Source organism: Gopherus evgoodei, chromosome 9 (genome assembly GCF_007399415.2).
Source record: "Gopherus evgoodei ecotype Sinaloan lineage chromosome 9, rGopEvg1_v1.p, whole genome shotgun sequence".
NCBI classification, from domain to species: domain Eukaryota; kingdom Metazoa; phylum Chordata; order Testudines; family Testudinidae; genus Gopherus; species Gopherus evgoodei.
The window spans coordinates 86,187,361-86,212,473 of record NC_044330.1 but is presented as its reverse complement, the minus strand read 5'-3'; the positions used below and the strand labels follow the sequence as shown (position 1 = coordinate 86,212,473).

At 44.7% G+C, this 25,113-nt stretch overlaps 1 protein-coding gene across 6 annotated transcripts in view; it reads left to right on the top strand.

Moving 5' to 3' along the window:
• Nucleotides 1-25,113, top strand: part of ZC3H12B (zinc finger CCCH-type containing 12B) — a 132,702-nt gene that overhangs the window by 35,292 nt on the left and 72,297 nt on the right. The gene's annotated exons all lie outside the window — the stretch shown is intronic.

Here is a 25,113-nt window from a genome sequence, read left to right as displayed (position 1 = left end):
CTATATAAGAAAAAGACCCAAAAATCGGGACTGTCCCTATAAAATCGGGACATCTGGCAACCCTACCTGTTGTAAACAAGAAGTTCTGAGTAGAGGAAAAATATGAAATATAACAGTCTTAAAAATTGGTGCTGCTTATGTCACTGATGCTTTATATCAGGGACCATGCAGTATTTCAGATCCATGTTCTTACAATCAACACTTTTAGTCTTTTAAATTGATGTGGCTATAAAATTGTTTTTTATGCAGAAAATATCTTGTATTAAGATGGTACATTTTTTAATTATGGACAGAGTATAGGACATGGTACTGGAAAGATCAGTGTGTAATTTGTAATGAAAGAGGTGCCAGGGCTCAAGCAATTTTTTTACATTCATAACTGATGCAGCAAGCCCAGAGGTGCTGGGGCTATGAACTGCAAAGCCAAGAGGTGCTGGGGCTCAACACTTGCAAGCCCTAGCACAAATTAAGCACTGTGAAAGGTATATTTTGAAGGTGTGATCAGTGCACCCAACTTTAAAATGAGCTTTGTTTCTGGCTGGAAAATGGGATAGTGGAGAGGCTGGAGTCAGTCCCAAATATAGGAAAGGTGATCTTTGTGCAGAATACTCTTCTCATAACAGCAAGTGTAGAATGACTCTGAATGACTCCTGTTTTGCTCTTCTGGATCTCTCTTTGCTTTGTCTTTTAAAGCGAGTCAACATTGAGCTACTTTTGGAAAAATCTGTTGGGAAGCTTTCTATATAAATTAAATTGATTTTTTCCATGTCCGTCTTGAAGGATTCACTTGCTAATAAAAAAAGATATCATACATTCCTACAAAATCTTTTATGTTAGCGCCAGTGAGATCCAGGTCCAAATGACTAGTAAGAAACTCAGCTCTTACTCCCAACTACTAGGAATGAGAAGAGAGCTTGAGTTACATTAGGGAGCTATGGTTAGTTGCTTCTCAGGGTGAGTCTACACTTTGAGCTGGGGGTATGATTTCCAGCTCAAGGAGATGTACTTGTGGTAGCTCTGATTAAGCTAGAATGCTAGAAATAGTGTAGCTTCAATAGTTTGAGTGGTGGGAGGGGCTAGCTGTCCAAAGTCTGTGCCTATCAAAGGCTCTAGGTACAGACTTGAAGTGATAGCCTTACACACTGCTCACACTGTTGCAGCTGTGTTCTATTTTTAGTGCACTAGCTGGTTCAGAGCTAGCCTGAGTATGTTTCCTTGAACTGTGAGTCAGACCCTCAGCTCAAATTGAAGACATACCCTCAGAGGCTCAGTATTTTGTACCAGTGAGTCTCTGAATAGTATGTGACTCATATTTGAAGCTCCCCTTCCACTTCGCTCTGGTTGCTGGAAAGGAGAAAAATTTCTGTGCTTCAAGGGTGTATCTGCTATTTTGCCCTTCTCAGCATCCTTTTTCTTTTTATTTCTTTGAGGGATGTCTTTCCTGGATCTGTAAAAGCAGCAAAGAATCTTGTGGCACCTTATAGACTAACAGAGGTGCCACAGGATTCTTTGCTGCTTTTACAGATCCAGACTAACACGGCTACCCCTCTGATACTTTCCTCATCTGTGGATTTCTCCATTTTCTGCTTCTGTTGATGTTCAGCTTTCCCAACCATCAGCAGAATGAAATTAACATAATATCTGTGAGTTTTTCTTCTACTCAAGAGTAAGTAGCAATACAATTAATTAGTGTCGTGGCTTTTACTCTGCTTCTGCTGCTGCTGCTGCTGCTTAGAAAAGCCCTGAACAACAGTAGAGGCACTGGTGTTGTCTGGACTCAGAAAGACAGCGCTGCAGAAGTTCATATTTGAAAGCAGGACTAGAAAAATGTACTCACTTGTAGCAAACAGTAATCTTTCCTGAGCAAGTGCTGCCAAAGTCTACAGAATTTAAAAAATAAACTCCAACCTTTGTGGTTGTCAAGAAGACCTTCAGAATGTGAACAGAATGTAAACTGTTGTAGTATCTTTCTGACCCTGTAGATGGATAGTGCCATCACTGTTAATCAGAGCTTGACCATGAAAGCTGCAGAGGGTTCAGCACTTTTGAAAATGCATTTATGGAGGTGCCTAAGTGTATATTTATTTTTAGAAACTTGTTTGTTTTTGTTTTAGAAACTAGCCCTAAATCTAGTAGAGGTAGCATATATTTTTCAAATCCCATTTGGAAGATTTTCTTCTTTAGGACATTGACTCCACTGAGCTTGCCTGACTAATAAATGCAACTGTGAAGTGGCATTTTGTATTTGTTTCTCTTTTTCCCCACTAGACCATCCAGACTGCTGTTGTAAACTATGATATATGCTGGCTATACCTTAGACCAGGGATCGACAACCTTTCAGAAGTGATGTGCTGAGTCTTCATTTATTCACTCTAATTTAAGGTTTCATGTGCCTGTAATACATTTTAACATTTTTAGAAGGTCTCTTTCTAGAAGTCTATAATATATAACGAAACTATTGTTGTATGTAAAGTAAATTAGGTTTTTAAAATGTTTAAGAAGCTTCATTTAAAATTAAATTAAAATGCAGAGCCCCCTGGACGGATGGCCAGGACCCAGGCAGCGTGAGTGCCACTGGAAATCAGCTCTCATGCCACCTTTGGCACGCGTGCCATAGGTTACCTACCTCTGCCTTAGACAATACAGCTGGAAGGTTAGTTGCTCTTCAAGCAGCTGCAAAAACTGAACCATTCCAGTAACAGATCTTGTAGTTAACAAAGCAAACACAATGCTATGTGGCAAATATATAAATCTTTTTTATGTAAAAATATATAAATATGCAAGGCCAGGTAGTACACAGTCTTCTAAAGGTATAACTATTTTGTTCTGAAGACAAATGGCATGCTCAACCAGCTATAGTAATACAGACAGGCAACTTCATTAGCTGCCAATCTTAGTTGAAATGGAGATTACAAATAGCAAATATAAATACTTTAGCCAATATATTAATTCACTGTCTTTCAGTCTTAAAGATAACAAAATGCAATAAAGCCTTTCTTACATATGCTGCTTTTCACTTGGTTTATGTGGCAGCAAGTCATATTGAGCTATCTTGTGACAATGGATTTTAAGGCTTGCACGGCTTGTGGGTCTGTCTGGACCCACACTGAGCTCTATGATGAGGTACAAAACTGAACTATAGTGTGTATACTGGCTCCCTTTACCAAGTGTTTTGGATATAAAGGTATTAACTTTAATAGGGGTAAACCCCACATCAGCAAGAAAATAAATCCCTTTTATGCAGTTGTTTTCCTAATTCTGTTCACAATTTGTGTTAGAAATCTCAGATCTCATTTTGATGTGTGTCACTAAAAAAACAGGCCCCAAACGTGGAATATTAATTTTGAAGTGTTTTTAGCAGTTTCATGTCACTGTGTATAAATTCAGAGTATAGTTCCTGTGTAACTGGATCTCAGTGGATCTTGCTGTCCCCCCCTCCCTTTTTTTTCGGCTGATGCTTTTAAAATAGGCTAAATCAGTGTTTCTCAAACTTGGGACGCCGCTTGTGTAGGGAAAGCCCTGGCGGGCTGGGCCAGTTTGTTTACCTGCCGCGTCTGCAGGTCCAGCCAGTCGCGGCTCCCACTGGCCGCGTCTTGCTGCTCCAGGCCAATGGGAGCTGCTGGAAGGGGCGTGGGCTGAGGGTCGTAGTGGCTGCCGCTTCCAGCAGCTCCCATTGGCCTGGAGCAGCGAACCGAGGCCAGTGGGAGCCGCGATCGGCCAAACTTGTGGATGTGGCTGGTAAACTAACTGGCCTGGCCCGCCAGAGGCTTTCCCTACACAAGCGGTGTCCCAAGTTTGGGAAACACTGGGCTAAATGATTGAGTTGATCAAAAAGCAAATCAAAAGAACATATGAGTATGACTAGTTTTATTAGTGGCTGCTTTGGTTCTTTGGTCATGTCTATACTATCTGAACTATAGCGGCAACTGTGGCACTGTAGCTATGCTGACATAAACTTATAGTGGAAGCACATCTTAAGGTGGAGGAAGAGGTTTTTCTATCACTGTAGGAACACTACCTCCCTATGCAAAGGTAGTGAGGTTGGCGAAAGCATTCTTCAGTGGATCTAGTTGCATCTATGCTGGGTGTTAGGTTGGCATAGGTATGGCATTCGGGGTGTTGATTTTTCACAACCCTGAGTGCTGTAGCTATATTGACCTAATTTTTAAGTGTGGACCAGGCCTTTAAAAATAAAGAAATCATAATATCTGACAGAAAAGAAGAGAGGAGCGGGCAAAGGATGGATTAATGAAAAGCAAAGGAAAAAAAAATGAAAGAAGGATTAATTGTAGGCAGTCTGCTGGAAGAAGCGCAAATAGAAAATCTGCATTTTTTTTTCAGTTTGATAGATTAAAGAAAACAAAAAGAAAACCTATTTTGATTTGTCTCCTCAGCCTTCCCCCTCCAACAAAATAACAAATAAGAAAATATTACTTTTCCTAATATGCAGAAATGATTTTTCTCTCTTTCCAATATAACTAAATAGTTGAAGAAAAAAATCTCAGTCTGTGGCTTGTTTGAGCAACAATAAATACTGTATCTCATGATAATGCTTAAAGTACTGATTTTCCATGATAACCAGTTGCTGATCAAAGAGATGTTGTCAAGGCTGAAAGGCCAAAATATGACTGTTTTCAAGTTCAGTGCTCTATAAAAGCTAGGAAGACATAGCTCTAAGGAACTCAATTTCTCACTCTTTCAAGAACTTGGTATCATTACATTACATTTGTAAATGCATTCCTAATGCAGGAAGAATTCCAGCCTCCAAATTGAGAGATGTAATATTCTTAGTAATAGAATTTTCTAGGAAAAATTACTTTCTAGAAAAATGCAATCTTACATGAACAAGGCAGAGAGAGAATCTAAATTTTGAATACACGTGACAGTCCCACTTAGTATTTCTCCAAAGAGAATAAAAATGAGTTATTAAGCCCAATGGAAAATTAAATCTGTCAAAATAGTTATTTTTTTCACATATGGTAAAATAAATCAGTTTATTTATAAACAATTTGACATTATATCAGAACTTGCAACTGAAAGATTATGTGTTACACACAATTTTCACAACATGCTGAGGTAGGAAAGTATTATATTCATTTAACAAATGGATAAACTGAGGCACAGACCAGGGAAATGTGTGACTGGACAAATCATTTAGTAAATGGCACAGATGTGAATAGAGTTCATGTACCCCTTTCGCATTTTTTTCCATAGGTGGTTTATTTTTTTTATTATTATGTTTGTTGGCATTTGGCTAATTACCCAAACTGCATGAGTAAAGAGGAACATCCACCACTTTTCTCTTCCTAGTTTTGTGCAATGAAGTCACAATGCTGAATTTATGACCTTGCAATTACTTCCAAAGCATCAGCAGACTTCTGGGAACATGAAATGTAGTCATTTCAGTGTGCAGGGCTATATCTATATGGAACCTGTGAAGGACCATGTTCCTCTGCTGTTATATCCAAACTCCCACAGCACTTATTTGTAGGAGACCAGACCCAGAAGCCCCTCCCCACACTTCGGTGCAGTCTTGTCTGAGTCTGGACTTTAAATGTTTTTTTTTAAAGGACAGAGAATATTAGGAAAAAGCTGTTTGGAAAATGATATCCCATTGTTTATTCCTGCATTTGAAATCATAAGATTTTTTTTACAGTTATTAAATATTTGATTGGTGCTTGATACTTTAACTCTCTGGATGCTGCAGGTATATAGTTTTCTTAAGTGAAAAGGTATTGGACTCACAGCCCTTTGGCCTGAAGTTTCCTATCCACTGAACGGGAATACTACAGGGATTAACCGTGAAAACTCCTCACATCTCAATCCATCAGTGTGTGATTATGACCTAGAAGTGAGCTGAGGGATGTCTCGCTTTCCAGAATGATGTAATTCTCTGCTTCTCTTCTGAGATTGCCAGCAAGAGTAGACAGATGCTTACCCTGGAAACATGTATAACTCTTGTTAAAGCCAATGGGACAATTAATGCCAATTGCAATAGTGGTTTTTGTGGTGTAAACATCTGGTTCTTAGAAATTGGAATAAGACCAATTCAGCCCAACTGCTAAAGCAATAAACATTCCATAAGTCAATCAAGTCATTTTGTGTAGGTCTCCAAACAGCATTAGAAGGTGATGACTTTCAGAAACTATTCATTGTACATCCTGGAGAGTCTTATTGGGGGAAATAATGAGGCTCTTGAGCAGAGCTATTCAGACACCCCCAATGCAGGCATAGTGTACTAAATTAATTCCTAAGTGTAGCATAATTGAAGAGAATGGAAGTTATACTAGGGGTGTATTTGGCCTACTATGAATTTTTATTTTCATAGTATATCATATTTTAAAGCCAGGGCTTTACAGATTTTGGGAAGCTTAGTCTCCTCTCAGGAAAATGAAATTACTATTACTTACAGTTTGTGTTTTATTGTAGCACCTAGGAGCTGTGGTCATGGACCAGTACTCCATTGCGCTAGGCACTGTACAAACACAGAATAAAAAGATAGTGCCTGCCTCAAAGAGCTTGCAATTGCAGTATAAGTCAAGAGACAACAGATGGAATACAGATAAACTGACTGGAAGTGCTAGGCAACAATGAGACAATATGGTCCTATGAGGAAAGATTGGAAAAAAGTGGATTTGTTAAGTGTTGAGAAGAGAAGACCAAGGGATATAAGACTTCAAGTACACCTCTAACTCGATATAACACTGTCCTTGGGAGCCTAAAAATCTTACCGTATTATAGGTGAAACTGTGTTATATTGAACTTGCTTTGATCCGCTGGAATGCGCAGCCCCGCCCCCTTGGAGCACTGCTTTACGCGTTATATCCAAATTCGTATTATATTGGGTGGCATTATATCGAGGTAGTGGTGTTTGTAAAAGGTTGTTATAAAGAGAAAGGTGAAAAATTGTCCTGAGGATAGGACAAGAAGCAATGGGCTTAAATTTCAGCAAGGGAAATTTAGGTTAGACATTAGAAAAACTTCCTAACTGTAAGGGTGGTTAAGCACTGGAACAAATTACCTTGGGAGGTTGTGGAATTACAGGTTTTAAGAATAGGTTAGATGAACACCTGTCAGGGATGGGTCTAGATAATACTTAGTCTTACCTCAGTATAGGAAACTGGACTAGATGACCTATCAAGACATTTCTATGATTCCTGCAGCCCCACCATATGGTGGTAAAGGTCTTCTGAGACCTTAAAAACATAAAAATGGCCATACTGGGTCAGACCAATAGTCTGTCTAGCCCAGTATCCTGGTTTCTGACAGTGGTCAATGCCAGGTGCTTCAGAGAGAATGAATAGAACAGGCAATCATCAAGTGATTCATCCCTTGTTATCCACTCCCAGCTTCTGGCAAACAGATGCTAGGGCCCTTAGAGCATGGTGTCGTATCCCTGACTATCATGGCTAATAACCATTGATGGACCTGTCCTTCATGAAATTATCTAGTTTTTTTGGTATTTTTTTTTTTGAACCCTGTTATGATTTTGACTTTCACAATGTCCCCTGGCAATGAGTTTCACAAGTTGACTGTGCATTATGTGAAGAAGTACTTCCTTTTGTTTGTTTTAAACCCTGCTACCTGTTAATTTGATTGGGTGAATAAATACATTTCCTTATTCACTTTCTCTACACCGGTGAAGATTTTATAGACCTCTGTCAGATCCCCTCTTAGTCATCTCTTTTCCAAGCTGAAAAGTCCCAATCTTTTAAATCTCTTCTCACATGGAAGCTGTTCCATACCCCTAATAATTTTTGTTGCCCTTCTCTGTACCTTTTTGAATTCTAACATATTTTTTGACATGGGGTGACCAGAACTGCACCCAGTATTCAAGATGCGGGTGTACCTTGAATTTATATAGAGGTATTATGATATTTTATTATTATTATTAAATATTATTATTTACCCCTGTCCTAATGGTTCCTAACATTCTATTAACTTTTTTACTACCCCTGCATATTGAGTGGATGGTTACAGAGAAGTATCCACAATCACTCCAAGATCTCTTTCTTGAGTGGGGGGAGGGACAGCTCTGCAGTTTGAGCATTGGCCTGCTAAACCCAGGGCTGGGAGTTTAATCCTTGAGGGGGCCATTTAGGATCTAGGGCAGAAACCTGTCTGGGGATTGGTCCTGCTTTGAGCAGGGGGTTGGACTAGATGACCTCCTCAGGTCCCTTCCAACTCTGATAGTCTATGATTCTAATTTAGACCACATCATTTTGTATGTATAGTTGGGAATATGTTTTCCAATGTGCATTGAATTTCATCTGCCATTTGGTTGCCCAGTCACCCAGTTTAGTGAATGCTTCTTTGCAGACTGCTTTGGCCTTTGCAAAATTATTCAAAATAGTTTTATCTACAGTTTTTGCTGCCACACTGTTTACCCCTTTTTCCAGATCATTTATGAATGTGTTGAACAGCACTGGTCCCAGTACAGAGCCCTGCAGAACACCACCATTTACCTCTCTCCCTTTTGAAAACTGACACTATATCATCCAACCCTTTGTTTCCTATCTTTTAACCAGTGACTGATTCATGAGAGGACCTTTCCTCCTATCACATGACACCATACTTTGCTTTAGAGTCTTTGGTGAGGGACCTTGTCAAAGGCTTTCTGAAGGTCTAAGTACACTATATTCACTGGATCACCCTTGTCCATATGTTTGTTGACCCTAATTTATATATCTTCCATTTCCCTTTGGCTGCCCCTCTGCCCCCTGCTTTCCCTTGGGGGTGGGGAGAGTGAGTGTGGGAGAAGTCATCTCATACTTTGGGAAACACTGTCTTAAGTATTCATCTGGCTGTCAATTTGGAAATGCCAGGGGAAGAGTTATTGGTTTAGAACAAAATTCACTTTTAATTTTTGTGGGGCAAAGAAGTAATCAAAGGGACATGAAGATATATACATTTAGATCAGAAGGCCTTTAATACCACATAATGGGGCTGCAGGGTTGCCATGATCGATATAGAGCAGCTAGGCTGCTTGTGTGCGAAGACCACAACCCACCATGCTGACTCTAGAATTATAGAAATGTAGGATTGCAAGGGACCTCAGTAGGTCATCTACAAAAGACTGACAATTTCTAAATCTGGCTTTTAGGAATTGGAATACTTTTTTGAATTACTTTTTGTCCCCAGTGTTTAAGGTGACTCTAACTGAAGTTGAAAAAATTATTTTGTATTCACATGGAATAATCAGGCAGTTTCCCAGTTGCATTCTATTAATAAATGTAAAATTTTCCCTATTAAAGGTTAGGTGTAATTGAACTATTTTGACTTCTAAAATTGTAAAAATGAGCTTTAGATAAAAGCTACTTCAGCTCTAAACCAAAGTGTTTTTCAAATGTATTAATCACTCAGAAACTTATCTCTCTCTGTAAAAATTACAGTCTGTGCCAGTGGTCCCCAAAGTGTGGAGCATGACCACCTAAGGGAGAACGGAGAAACGTTCGTGGGGGGCACATGGCAGGGCCTGGGACAGCCCCCACGGAGGGTGTGGAGAGAGCGCCACCCAGCCCCACTACGTCCCTGCTGCAGATTTGCTCCGCCTCGCCCACCCAGGCCAGCTCCGGCCCCAGCTGTAGCTCTGTCCTCATTTCCTCTCCACCCCCAGGCCTGCTCTGCCTCTAGCCCCAGCTCCTCCCCCGTCTCAAGTTCTGCCCACAGCTCCGCCTTCAGCCCAAGCTCCTGTGTTGAGGAAGCCTTGGCTGTGCAGACAGATTCCATTACTGGTAAGGGAGGGCATGACAGGAAGAGGTTGGGCACCAATCCCCTATATGCTTGTGATTGTACCAGTTATTTGTACACACTATTTTAATTATCATACTAGTGCATAGAATGCATCAATATGTAATAAGGCTGCTCCATATGCAGTACAAGCCTTACTCCTATTGCCTGATGAAGCTACACAAATCTTGAACCATCCATTTTTATAGCTATCCACATATAATAATTCCACACCTATATCCACATATATAGTGCCAGCATATAAAATTGCTGTACATAATATATAACTACCTACTATTTGTGTACAGATGGATATTTTGGATCTTTGCCTCTAGACTCTGTTAACTATTTGCATTTAACATCTAGGTACACCTCTACCCCCATATAACACTGTCCCTCAGGAGCCAAAAAATCTTACCACGTTGTAGGTGAAACCACATTATATTGAACTTGCTCTGTTCCGCCAGAGTGCGCAGTCCCGCCCCCCTGGAGCACTGCTTTTCTGTATTATATCCGAATTCGTGTTATATCGGGTCATGTTATATCGGGATAGAGGTGTAGTTAAGTTTGACCGTCTACTCAGTGGTCCTCCAAGGCTTATGTGAGGATCTCATTAAACCATCCAGTCAGTAATAGTGAAGGGTGATGTGTACAAAGGGCAGGGACTTAATCAGCGCAAGCTTATGACCTGCCCTTACTGGGAATTCTTCGTTCATGGGGAATAATGGGTAGGCATAAGGTAGGCATATGCTGAGCCAGTCAATGTAGCACACTTGCAGCTCCAGACATCTAAGGGTGTCACAGAACTGCTATTGCTCAGTCTTGGGTAGCTGAATGCCACTTTTAAAAATGGCTGAGATATTCAGGAACAATTGTGGATCCCATTCATTGTGCAGTTTAAAGTCTTAATGTTAGTTATTTTTCATTTTCTTAGTGATATATAAAGGTCTTTTGAGTCTAGGTGTGCTGCAAGAATTGAAATAATTTTAATTAGTGCTTGTCTTTATGCTGGGAAAAAATATTCTATAGAATTATTATGGAATTGAAATCCTCTTTGAAATTGATGGTAGATATGCTTGCCAGATTCACTGTGGAAATTGTCCTAATGCAAATTTGGCTTATTTCTTTGTAAGAGTGAAGAAAAAAGTTAAGCATTAATTTTTACAAAACTTACTTAGAAAATGATACAGTCCTGATTAATTTTATGAACAAGGTTAAGAGAAATGTTGTGATAGGACGTATCAGAAATTGTGAATTTCAAGGGCAAAGTAGTCTCAATATACTAAATTTTCCACAAGCAAGGGGTTATGGCTTAAGGGTGACCTGTTAATGGAAAAAATTGGTCTTGTGCCTTTTTTGCTTCTTCATTATATATTAGGATGGCCTGAAATTGTGGTGATTTTTGTTTATTAGTTTGTTTTAAACAACTTCTTAGGACTTGCTTTTGATGTTAGCAAATTGGGTCCTGTGTATCCTGGAAGACTGTATGGCTGCATCTATACTAGACTTTGTTGCTAAAAGTTTCCCACTCTTGCTACCAGTGGTTCAGCCCTGCCATGGTAGACTACTGTTGTATATTAGGTGCTGGTGGCGCTGATGTTTTTACCACTATGCTGTCTTACTCTGCTCATAGCAGATATAGATGACAGAGTAGTAAAATGCAGGAGGCCTTAGGCACCTTGTCAACACTAGTACCTCTTTTGTTGCCATATGTAACAGGGTGATATGTCCCTTCATGGACCAGAGGCCTGGGGCCCACCAACCCTAGTTACTAAGGAGGCACATCTGAGCATGAATCAATGTGGGAGTGGGACGGACAGAGCCAGGCCACGCCAAGCTATTACACTTTCAGGGTCTTGGGCCAGGACCCAATGGAGCAGGAGGACTCAGGTCCCCTTACCTCACCCCTGACGCCTGGCCCCAAGAAGGGAAGGCCAAGGGGTTATCTTCAAAGAAGCCAGTCCAACAGGGACCACATCTAGAGGGCTTGGGACATACTGAGCTGAAAGGTTTCAGAGTAGCAGCCGTGTTAGTCTGTATCCGCAAAAAGAACAGTAGTACTTGTGACTAACAAATTTATTTGAGCTTAAACTTTCATGGGTTACAGCCTACTTCATCGGATGCAAGAGAGACTGGGGTCAGAGGCCCAGACTGACCAAACCATTCTGCTACACTGCCATGCAGTTAAGCGGGAGACAACAGCTTCTTGGAGAGAGAGGTTGAACCTGTCACATGAGGAAATTTATAAAGCAACTATTTGGCCTACATTCTGTGTTTTGAAAACACTATAAAAGTGAACTTAAAGCAGGTGAAGATTTCACTGGAGAATTCCTCTTGGGAAGAGGGTATTTCTGCTGGTCCAAAGCTGGCAAAGCTGACTTCTTTGCCTCATGCATCAGCTCCACCACCTCCTTCAATAGAACTCTACTGCCTGGTATAAAGAAAGCAGAAGAGGGGAAAGAAGGAGAATGGGTGGTCATGGCAGAGCTCTAATATACCCAGTCCTCAACTGATGGAATGTCCTTGATAAACCTCAACTGAGTGGTGCCAATTAACTCTGTCCTTGTATGGCTCCCTGATTTTCAGAAACTCATCCCCAGTATAAACTAAGGCTATAGTCATCTCCCTGTCAATCCCCTACCCCCACTGTACCTGAGATTGAGCCCTAAGTCTTCAACAGATGTAGCCTTTGATAGGAGAGTTCTACTGCAAATAGTGTTTCTCAGTAACTTTCCGGGCCTGCGCCGCTTCCCGCAGCTCCCATTGGCCAGGAACGGTGAACCGCAGCCTCTGGGAGCGCGGGTGGCCGTGCAAATGTTGACAAACGGTCTGGTGACCTGCCAGCGTATTACCCTGATGGGCTGCATGTGGCCTGTGGGCTGCAGGTTGCCCACCACTGCTTTGGAAGCTTTTGATTTTGGTTCCATCTTGCAAACCCTACCAAAATTCCAGTGCAGATCGAGAAGTCTGATCTGCTTTCAAGTTCCCTGGAGTAAAGAGGTATAGATTGCTGGACATGAAGTATCTAAACAAAATGTTGGAATTCCCATTCTGCAGAAAATGTCAAAATTTAATTTTCTGTTCTATTTCATTTTTTTTTTTTTAATTTTGAAATTTCCCATGGAGTATGAATTCCAGTTTCCAGGCACTTCTAGTAGTCTTTGTGAGTCTTCAGAATGAAATGTTAACGGCCTGAGAGCCAAATCCTTGCCCTGGCACATTGCCTGAACATCTGGGTTCTGCACTGGAGAGTTATTATTAAATTATCATAATGCCCAAATATGCAGTCGGGATTGGAGTTCCTTTGCATTGGGCACCATACAAACAGAAAAAGACAGTTCTTGTCCTGAAGGGCTTACAGTCAAAAGACTGAGGGCTTGTCTACATCACAAAGTTGCAGCGCTGGTGAGGGGGTTACAGCGCTGCAACTTAGGAGGTGTACATATCTGCAGGGCATCACCAGCGCTGCAACTCCCTGTTTGCAGCGCTGGCCGTACTCCCGTTTTGTCTCGGGTGTAGAGGATCCAGCGCTGGTGATCCAGCGCTGGTAATCCAATGTAGACACTTACCAGCGCTTTTCTTGACCTCCGTGGAATAAGCAGGTATCCCAGCATACCTGAGGAAGCCTCTGGTAATCAAGCAGGTCTCCTTCCCCGGTTTGCTCTCGCGTTCCTCGAACCCCCAAGCAAGCAAGTCTCCTTCCCTGCGGTTTGCTCTCGCGTTCCCCGAACCCCCGTGCAAGCAGGTCTCCTTCCCTGCGGTTTGCAGGGGGGTTCGGGGAACGCGAGAGCAAACCGCGGCGAAGCTGGTCTCCTTCCCCGGTTTGCTCTCGCGTTCCCCGAACCCCCGTGCAAGCAGGTCTCCTTCCCTGCGGTTTGCAGGGGGGTTCGGGGAACACGAGAGCAAACCACGGCAAAGCTGGTCTCCTTCCTCGGTTTGCTCTCGCGTTCCCCGAATCCCCGTGCAAGCAGGTCTCCTTCCCTGCGGTTTGCAGGGGGTTCGGGGAACGCGAGAGCAAACCGCGGCGAAGCTGGTCTCCTTCCCCGGTTTGCTCTCGCGTTCCCCGAACCCCCCTTGAAGCTGCCCAACAGCGCTGCAGTGTGGCCACATCTAACACCACTTGCAGCGCTGGTTGCTGTAAGTGTGGCCACTCTGCAGCGCTGGCCCTATACAGCTGTACTAATACAGCTGTAACAACCAGCGCTGCAAAATTGTAGATGTAGACATACCCTGATAGATGAAAGTAGGGAATGGGGATACAAAATAGAGGTAAATGATATGATAAAGAATTGGCTCAGCTTTGCTGGTTATATAAATTGTAGGATTTTTCTTTTTAATAATGGTGGGCTGTAGGAAAAAGAGGAATAGTCACGGTTTCTTGCTTGTCTAGCCATGATCAGCACTGTTGGTTTTGTAGGCATCATAGAAGAGGTCAGAGGTAAGAACATTGATGGAATGAAACTAGGGGTCAAGGTCTTAAGAGGTTACTAGATTAGTTTGTTAGAGGCTAAATTGTGAAGGACTTTTACATGTAAAAACAATTTTGTGTATGATGTGAAGGTGAAAAGGGGAGCCAGTGAAGAGACTTAAGGACTGGGTGGCTGTGGTCAGAGTGATGAGCAAGAATTATTTAGCAACAGCATTGTGAATAAACATAAGGAGAGCAAGGTTGCTGCAATCAAAGCTAGATAAGAGATGATTGCAACAAGACGTGAAATGCTGAGGGCTTAGATGATAGTTTTGGCTGTGCTAGAAAGCTGGATTTTAGAGATACTGTGTAAGAAAAAGTGGTAGAATTTAGAAATAGCTTGAATGCGTGGGTCCAGTGATGACTCCCAGGTTATGGGCCTGACTGGGAGGATGGTGGTGATAGAGTTAAGAGTTCAGGAGGAAAGATCAAGAGCACAGTGTTTAGCCAAATTGTGTTTAAGATGACAACTGGAATTCCATAAAGAGATGTCAGAAATATAGGCTGACATTAAACTGGATAGGTGTGAGTCAAAGGTGGAAAAGAGACTGCTGGGGTTTTGCGTGTAAGATTTGATAAGGAAATAGAGCTGTTTGATTAAGAGTTCCTGCAGAGTTTGGAGAAAAGAAGGAATCCAGTTCACCTATCTATAGGTTGCCCTGTGGGGAGGGGGGGGGGAAAGAGCCTCTCTTGAGGTGATCGTTTGGGAATCTCCATGCTGTTGCATGCATATTTGTCTCCATCCTCCCTCTCCCCACCCTCATGATGGGAGGAAGTGGAGAATTTATAGTGGATCTGCATTGTGACTGATAACTGGCCACCAGGCTCCATAATCACAGAATCTTCAGTGTTCCAGAAAGCTGGAGTGTGCTACAGAAGGGGGATTGTGCGGATTCCCCATTCCTGCCCTCAGTGCACAGTTAACTGCTTAATGTCTTTTGACTGCAAGAGTGCTCTCTGCAGGATTTGCCTCTAAAAGATGCACAGTGTTTCATTCCATGTCCCTGGTCTATTAACACTGAAACGCTTCTCTCTCTCTTTCTCTATTTTAATTTTACCCTCAATAATAATAATAATAATAATAATAATAATAATAATAATATGTCAGCCTCTGTCAAATTTCATGTAAACTTACAGAGCTGGTAGTGAGTAGGATAAACCTTTTGACTGGAGACAAACTGGTTGATTTTTCAGGGACTGAAAATTCATTTTTAGCGTATAATTCTGGCTAGATATTTTTCCTGGTAGTATGTCTCAAGCATTCCTTCAAGACTGGATTTCTAAAGAAAGTATTTTTTAGCTTGCAGCTCATAAATACCTAACATTTGAACAGTATTTTTAAGTGTGTATGGTTTGTGTTTAATTGGTATGCTTCTGTTTCTGATATAACCACTTTAAGGATGCATAAAAATAATCCATTTGAGGAGCACTGTTCTCTTAAATGTTGATATAGTACATTTTCAATAATTCCTTTAAGAGCAAGTGACTCACTGTCATGCTCATTGCCTCTATAAAACAATTGTGCCAAGTCACATTCTAATTGTTCTGCTGTGGAGGTGGTTGAGAGAAAAGATGAGGCAGAAACAGAAAAATGGCAAATTCTGCTTTTTTTCTTCTTTTTTTTTTAAATACTACATCAAGTTGATTCCCAAAGGAGAAAGTCTCTTAACTTCTTTAAATAAAAAAATTATTACAAACCGCAGGCAGTTGTTTAATATGAAACAGCAATTGACAAGTATTATGAAGACCAGTGTGGTTAATAAACATTTTGCCAGTGGAGAGAGAATTCCAAGTTCCTCCTTCCTGTTATTGTTCCATAGTTTACTTGTATATTAAATGTAAACGTTTTATAATAGGATTCAGACTTACTCCTTTTATTTAAAATAAATGGGTGGAGGTAGAAGCACAGCACATTAGTAGTACCTTTGCAAGTTGAACTGAGTGCACGCTTCAGGAATACACTTTAGAAAAAGGAGAAAGTGCAGTTTCTTTAAAGACTGCTATAATCTGCCCCATTTTAGGACTTTTGTGTCCTGGGAAATTGCCAACATGTTCGTCATTCGGACAAAGGTTGGATTTTGACAGCTTTCTATAGGATACATCTGTGATTGACTCTCACCAGAGCTGTAGTGTTCTGCAAAAGGGTTAATCAGTATCCAAATTACTTGTGCTGTGGTGGTTTTTCTTTAAACACACACTTTCTGCTAGTATGTTTGTTTTCATCACTTTTTTTGTTTTCTTTAAAAGAAAACCTGTACAGTCTTTGGTACTATCTATGGGACAGAGGATGAGCTGGTGAAAAGTTACAGGAAAAAGATTATTTTTGTATCTGCCAGAACTTTATTTTACAGTGAGCTAGTGTAATGTTTTTTTTGTTGTTCTCTTTTTTTATTTCAGCAAAGTGATTCAGTATAAAAAATGTAGGGCACATTTCTTTACATTGTGGTAGTTTTGCTTCATTAAGGACTGAAAGAGGAGGCCTCTGCTCTGATTTGTATAAAGATAAAGTTTCTGAATTCATCAAACTGACAGTGTTGAAACTTCAGGTTAATGTGTTGAGACTGACATCACATTACTGTTTAAAAAAAATCCATTAAACTGAATGAAAATGCTGTCATTATAAGGCTCTAATTTTCAAGGGACTAGATTTTTTGATCAGCCTTTTTAACACTTCTGTTACAAATACCGTTTTACTTAGTGCATTTCTAGGGAATGCTGGTGGTATGTGCATGTGTAGAGGTGATTGAAGTAGAGATGCACATTTCTGGACTCCTGTTTAGAACATCTAGTACAGGAGTGGCCAACCTGAACCTGAGAAGGAGCCAGAATTTACCAATGTACATTGCCAAAGAGCCACAGTTTAGTTTATTTTTATATACTCACACACACATAATCATTATAAATGTGTAATAAATATACATTGTCAACTTAGATAATGTATAATTAATGATAATAACAACTTAATCTTTTACTTAGTGCAGAGTTTCTCAGACGGGTCGCTGCTTGTGTAGAGAAAGTCCCTGGCAGGCCGGGCCGGTGTGTTTACCTGCCCGTCTGCAGGTCCGGCCGATCGTGGCTCCCACTGGCCGTGGATTGCTGCTCCGGGCCAATGGGAGCTGCTGGAAGCAGTGGTCAATAAGTCCCTCTGCCCATGCCACTTCCAGCAGCTCCCATTGGCCTGGAGCAGTGATCTGCGGCCAGCGGGAACTGCGATGAGCCAGACCTGCAGGCAGGGCAGGTAAACACACTGGCCCGGCCCGCCAGGGGCTTTCCCTACACAAGCGGTGACCCCTGTTTGAGAAACCCTGACTTAGTGGCACTTCTGGCAATCTTTGCTTTCAACAGTTCCCTTGATAGAACATAAGAATGGCCGTACCAGGTCAGACCAAAGGTCATCTAGCCCAGTACCTGTCTACCGACAGTGGCCAATGCCAGGTGCCCCAGAGGGAGTGAAGCTAACAGACAATGATCAAGTGATCTCTCTCCTGCCATCCATCTCCATCCTCTGATGAACAGAGGCTAGGGACACCACTCTTTACTCTTCCTGGCTAATAGCCATTTATGGACTTATCCACCATGAATTTATCCAGTTCCCTTTTAAACATTGTTATAGTCCCAGCCTTCACAACCTCCTCAGGTAAGGAGTTCCACAGGTTGACTGTGCGCGGTCTGAAGAAGAACTTCCTTTTATTTGTTTTAAACCTGCTACCTATTAATTTCATTGGTGACCCCTAGTTCTTGTATTATGGGAATAAGTAAATAACTTTTCCTTATCCACTTTCTCCACATCACTCCTGATTTTATATACCTCTAATATATCCCCCCTTAGTCTCCTCTTTTCCAAGCTGAAGAGGCCTAGCCTCTTTAATCTTTCCTCATATGGGACCCTCTCCAAACTCCTAATCATTTTAGTTGCCCTTTACTGAACCTTTTCTAGTGCTAGAATATCTTTTTTGAAGTAAGGAGACCACATCTGTACACAGTATTCGAGATGTGGGCATACCATGGATTTATGTAAGGGCAATAATATATTCTTCTTCAAGTGCTTGCTCATACCCATTCCAATTAGGTGTGCACGCGCTGCGTGCACGTTCGTCGGAAGATTTTCTACCCTAGCAACACCCGGCGGGTCGGCTGGGCGCCCCTTGGCGTGGCGCCGCTATAGCACCGAATATATACCCCTCCTGACCCGTCTGCTCCTCAGTTCCTTCTTATCGCCCGTGTCGGTCATTGGAACAGTAGAGCGCGTCTTAGCTGATCTCCACTTCCCTAGCTATTCACTCGTTCTAGTACTATTCTGTATATAGTTTTATAGTTGTAGTTAACATTTTTAATAACCTTTTGTAAACCTAGTTAGTGTATATAGTTCAGAGGGTTGGGGATTAGCCCCTTCCCCTCTCCCGGTGCCCAAGCCCATGCCTGGTTCACCGGGCTTCAAACCGTGCTCGGCCTGCCAGCTGCTGATGCCAACAGGAGACCCCCACGACTCCTGCCTAAAGGGCCTGGGGGAATCCCATCCTACAGATAAGTGCCGGATTTGCAAGTCCTTTAAGCCGCGGACAAAAAAGGAGTGGGACTTTTGTCTTAAGCAGCTCCTAAGGGAGGCGGCCCTGACTCCTCCATCTTCGGCACCGAGTGCCGCACGGTCCGCGCTGGGGAGAAGTGCCTCGTCGGCACCGGAGAGCGCCGACACCGCCAAGATGCCCCGGCACTAGCTGTCACCGGCCCAGAAATCAGCCCAGCACTGCTCCCTCTCCCCGCGTGCCAAAAAGGTCAAAGCTCTTGCAGTTCCAATATCTACACCGCAGTCTGAGCAGCAGCCGAAACCAAGTCGCCTGGCACCAACAACTGCCGCGGCACCAGCAGTCTCGGCACTGTTGATTCCGGCCATGCAAGAGCTGTCGAGTCCAGTGCATGACGGCTCCCCGGCGCACGCTGCGATCGAGCTTATTGTTCCCACCACGCCAGAGACCTTTTTGACGACGAGGGAACTCATTGCCCTAACGGAGCCCACCCTGCCCCAACCCCCGGCACCGCCGGTGCCAGTTATTGCGTCAACAGGGAAGCCTAACCTAGTCAGGCCACCTTCCATCGACGCCGCAGGCAGGCACCACTTGAGATCGAGGTCTCGCCAGCACTCCTGATCCCGCCACCGGTCCCGATCGTGATGCTGCTCGCAGTCCTGGTACTGATCTCCTTCTCGGTACTGGTTGTACTCGCGGCACCACTCAAGATCCCGCTCTCCGGGCCGATACTCCAGATGGTGGTCCAGCTCTCTGCACCGTTCACGCGCAGCCACTCCCACCGTAGAGCTTCACGATCCCGGTCGACCTCCTGGCACCGCGCCGGTCGCAGGTCCCGGTCAACCTCTCGGCACCGGTACGACTCCCGGTACCGCTCTCCGGTGAGGCATGACGTACAGTACACTGCGCACAGGGCTCCTCACGTGCACTCTGCTCTGCCATGGCCATCACGGCACCCATCTGAGTCTTCGCATGCTGATAGCGCCACATATGGAGATTCAGAAATGCAGAGCCGTGTCCTTCAGGAGGCTCAGGACTCAGAACAAGCGCCTCAGTGGTCCTTCTGGACAGCTTGGGCATATCACCAAGCCCAAAGCGAACCCACGGTTCCATCTCGTTCCGCCCCGTCGGAACATCGGGCACCAAAGGCCTCTGTTAGCCACCCTCCTCCAGCGGGTACGGACGTCTCGGCTCTGGCGCTGGATCCTCGGGTGTTCCTGGACCCTGATGCTCCTCCGGAACAGGAGTCACTAAATGAGCCAACCGTACCGCGTCTGTCATCCTCCTCTTCGCCAGATGAGGCAGTAGCCGGTACTTCTACATCGGGCCCTCCCCCGATCGACCTCCGAGCCCACCAGGACCTTCTCCAGCGAGTCGCCTTAAATATCAACCTCCAGGTGGAGGAGGTCCCGGAGGTGGAAGACCCAGTCATAGACATACTGTCGGCGGATGCCCCAACTCACGTGGCTCTGCCATTCATCAGTTCCATCCAGGCCAAAGCGGACACCATTTGGCAGTCCCCGGTGTCTATTCCTCCCACGGCCAGAGGCGTGGAAAGGAAATACATAGTACCCTCTAAAGGGTATGAATATATATATATCCAACCTCCTCCATGCTCTCTGGTCGTTCAATCTGTGAATGAGAGGGAGCGCCATGGCCAGCAAGCCCCTGCCCCAAAATCACGGGAGGCTAGACGGATGGATCTATTGGGGCGTAAAGTTTACTCCGCCGGAGGCCTCCAACTGCAGGTGGCTAACCAACAAGCCCTGCTCAGCAGGTATAATTATAATACCTGGCAATCAGTGGGTAAGTTCGCTGAACTGGTCCCACAGGACTCCCGCCCGGAATTCCAGGCCCTTCTGGAGGAAGGAAAGAAAGTGGCACGGATTTCTCTTCAGGCCTCACTCGACGCTGCTGATTCAGCGGCCAGAACCGTGGCCTCAGGGATTACAATGTGGAGAATATCGTGGTTGCAGGTATCAAGCCTTCCTCCTGAACTGCAACACACTGTTCAGGACCTTCTGTTTGATGGACAGGGCCTTTTCTCTCAGAAAACGGACCCTAGACTCCAGAGTCTCAAAGACAATCGCGTCATCATGCGTTCCCTCGGGATGCATACTCCACAAACCCAACGGAGGTCCTTCCATACCCAGCCTCAATGCCCTTACCCCCCGCCCAGGCCACGACAAGACTTTAGCAGGAGGCGTGGTCGCGGGAACCGCAGATGGCAGTCAGGTTCCCAAGGGGGCCAGAATAACAGTCCCACCAAACCGTCAGCGGGACCAAAACCAAACTTTTGAAGGTGCGCCCGAGAGCAGAGCACCAGTCCTTCCCCAGGATCCTCTTCAGTTTTCCAACTGCCTTTCCTCCTTCCGCCCTGCGTGGGCCCAATTAACCTCAGATCGTTGGGTCCTACGCACGGTGGAATTTGGATACCACCTCCTATTTATTTCGCCCCCTCCCTCCCAGCCTCCCTCCCCATCCCTCTTCAGGGACCCCTCTCACGAGCAATTCCTCTGGCAAGAGGTTCGTATGCTCCTCTCCATCGGAGCTATAGAGGAGGTGCCGGAGGGGTTCAGAGGCAAGGGATTTTACTCCCGATATTTCCTAATCCCCAAGGTGAAAGGGGGTCTCCGACCCATCCTGGACCTCCGCAGTCTCAACATCTTTCTGAAGAAGATGAAGTTCCGCATGGTGTCCCTGGGGACCATTATCCCATCCTTGGATCTCAGAGACTGGTACGCTGCTCTCGACATGAAGGATGCATACTTTCACATCGCCATTTACCCTCCGCACAGATGGTACCTACGGTTTATGGTGCGCAATCAACATTTTCAATTTGCGGTCCTTCCGTTTGGCCTCTCTACCGCCCTGCGCGTGTTTACAAAGTGCATGGCTGTAGTGGCCGCCTTCCTCCGTCGTCGGCGAATACACGTCTTTCCTTACCTAGATGACTGGCTTATTCGCGGGACCTCCAAGGCTCAAGTCACCAGGCATGTTGCTATCATCACGGACCTATTCGAGCGGTTGGGCCTCATGATCAATCTAGAGAAGTCTACTCTAGTGCCCACTCGAAGAATAGAATTCATCGGGGCCATTCTAGACTCCACACTCACAACAGCCTGCCTTCCACTACCCCGGTTTCGGGCACTAGTTTCGGTCATAGAAAGCCTCCAAACTTTTCCGACGACCTCGGCCCGCACCTCCCTCAGCCTTCTCAGTCGCATGGCCACATGCACTTTTGTAACCAAGCATGCCAAACTACGCCTGCGTCCCCTTCAAACCTGGCTCGCCGCAGTTTACCGCCCGGGCAGGGACGCCATAGACATGGTCGTCAGCGTTCCTCAGAGCGTCTTAGGCTCCCTCAACTAGTGGCTAACACCTTCCTTGGAGTGTGCAGGGAGTGTGCCGTTCCAACCAAGACAGCCCTCAGTATCCCTAACGACGGACGTGTCGTCTCTCTTCTGAGGGGCACACCTAGGCCATCATCGCACGCAAGGCCTCTGCCCATCTCAAGAGCTAGCATTTTATATAAACGTCCGGGAGCTGAGAGCAGTTCACCTCGCATGCCAGATGTTCCAACGTCATCTGCAAGGCCGTTGTGTTCTAGTAATCACGGACAACACAACAGCAATGCACTACATAAACAAACAGGGAGGGACTCGATCCTCCCCCCTTTGTCAGGAGGCGATCCAACTGTGGGGAATTTTGTATAGCCCACTGTATAGACTTTGTAGCGTCCTTCCTCCCAGGGGTCCAGAACACTCTGGCAGACCATCTCAGCAGATCCTTTCTCTCCCACGAGTGGTCACTTCGCCCGGACTTTGTACATTCCATCTTCCAGAAGTGGGGCTTTCCCCACACAGACCTCTTCGCTTCCTGCAACAACAGGAAGTGTCAGAGGTTTTGCTCCTTCCAGGGTCTTGCCCTGGGCTCAATATCGGATGCTTTCCTAATCTCTTGGGTGAACCACCTGCTTTACGCCTTTCCACCTTTCCCGATCGTGCACAGGGTTCTCGTAAAGCTTTGCAGGGACAGAGCTCGACTGATCCTGATTGCCCCTGCGTGGCCCCGACAACGCTGGTACACCACGTTGCTGGACCACTCGATAGCCTACCCAATCCCCCTACCCCTTCATCAGGATCTGATAACACAGGACCATGGCAGGCTTCTCCACCCAGACCTGCAATCCCTCCATCTAACAGTGTGGCTCCTGCATGGTTAACCCAATCGGAATTATGCTGCTCTGCCCCGGTGCAAGAGATACTCCTGGGTAGCAGGAAACCTGCTATGCGGTCTACTTACTTAGCCAATTGGAAATGGTTTTCTTGCTGGTGTCACACGCAGAATGTTGCACCTACGGAGGTTCCTATCCCTACTATTTTGGACTACCTCTGGTATCTAAAACAACAAGGCCTCGCTATCTCATCTCTGCGAGTGCACTTGGCGGCTATTTCTACTTTCTACCCCGGAGAAGATACTTACTCTGTCTTCTCCCACCCTGTGGTCTCGAGGTTCTTCAAAGGCCTGGAGCGTCTATACCCCCTAGTACGATGCCCTGCCCCTTCCTGGGACCTCAATTTAGTTCTGATGAGACTTACGTTTCCCCCGTTCGAGCCACCTGCTCACTCCTATATTTATCATGGAAAACAGCCTTCCTTGTAGCCATTACATCGGCTAGGAGAGTCTCTGAGCTTCGGGCTCTGATGGTGGACCCACCATACACGGTGTTCCACAAGGACAAGGTGCAGCTACGCCCACATCCTGCGTTCCTCCCTAAAGTAGTCTCGGCCTTTCATCTCAACCAGGACATATTCCTACCGGTCTTCTTTCCCAAACTGCATACATCTCGTAGGGAGCAGCAGTTACGTTTGCTCGACATCCGTAGGGCGCTCGCCTTCTATATTGACTGTACGAGGCCCTTACGCAAAACGCCACAACTCTTTGTTGCAGTGGCGGACCAGATGAAAGGTCAGCCCATCTCTTCTCAGAGGATTTCATTCTGGGTGACTGCGTGCATCCACACTTGCTACGAGCTAGCTCATACCTCTCCGGGTCATATTACCGCACATTCTACCAGGGCCCAGGCCTCGTCGGCTGCCTCCTTAGCTTGAGTGCCTATTCAGGAGATATGTCGAGCAGCTACGTGGTCTTCACTACACACCTTTACTTCCCATTATGCCCTGGTGCAACAATCCAGAGACGATGCAGCCTTCGGCTTAGCAGTTTTGCATTCTGCAGTTTCTCACTCTGACCCCACCGCCTAGGTAAGGCTTGGGATTCACCTAATTGAAATGGATATGAGCAAGCACTCGAAGAAGAAAAGACGGTTACTCACCTTTGTAACTGTTGTTCTTCGAGATGTGTTGCTCATATCCATTCCAAAACTCACCCTCCTTCCCCACTGTCAGAGTAGCTGGCAAGAAGGAACTGAGGAGCGGACGGGTTGGCAGGGGTATATATTCGGTGCCATAGCGGCGCCACGCCAGGGGGCGCCCAGCCGACCCACCGGGTGTTGCTAGGGTAGCAAATCTTCCGACAAACGTGCACATGGCGCGCGCACACCTAATTCGAATGGATATGAACAACACATCTTGAAGAACAACAGTTACAAAGGTGAGTAACCGTCTTTTCTCAGTCTTATTCTCTATCCTCTTTTTAATGATTCCTAACATCCTGTTTGCTTTTTTGACTGCCTCTGCGCACTGCTTGGACATCTTCAGAGAACTATCCACAATGACGCCAAGATCTTTTTCTTGACTCGTTGTAGCTAAATTAGCCCCCATCATATTGTATGTATAGTTGGGGTTATTTTTTCCAATGTGCATTACTTTAGATTTATCCACGTTAAATTTCATTTGCCATTTTGTTGCCCAATCACTTAGTTTTGTGAGATCTTTTTGAAGTTCTTCACAATCTGCTTTGGTCTTAACTATCTTGAGTTGTTCAGTATCATCTGCAAACTTTGCCACCTCACTGTTTACCCCTTTCTTCAGATCATTTATGAATAAATTGAATAGAATTGGTCCTAGGACTGACCCTTGGGGAACACCACTAGTTACCCCTCTCCATTCTGAGAATTTATCATTAATTCCTACCCTTTGTTCTTCTGAACAGATTTCAATCTGCCATATTCCAAAAGTTCTATTATTTCCACCTGGGATGTTGCTTCATCAGTGACTAAAGGGGGCTTCAGACAATCGGCTTCAGCACTGAAAGGGTCAGTCAGAAATCTGATTTGAGGTCTTTTCTGCTGCTAATCTTGGAATTGTTGTGGAAAATCAACCACACGATTGATTTTAGGTCAGACAGCCTGAGGCTCCTTTATTTTATACAAGCATATATGCAGGGAGAGACAGCACGAGCTCACGCAGGAGGTAAGCTGCTCTGCCC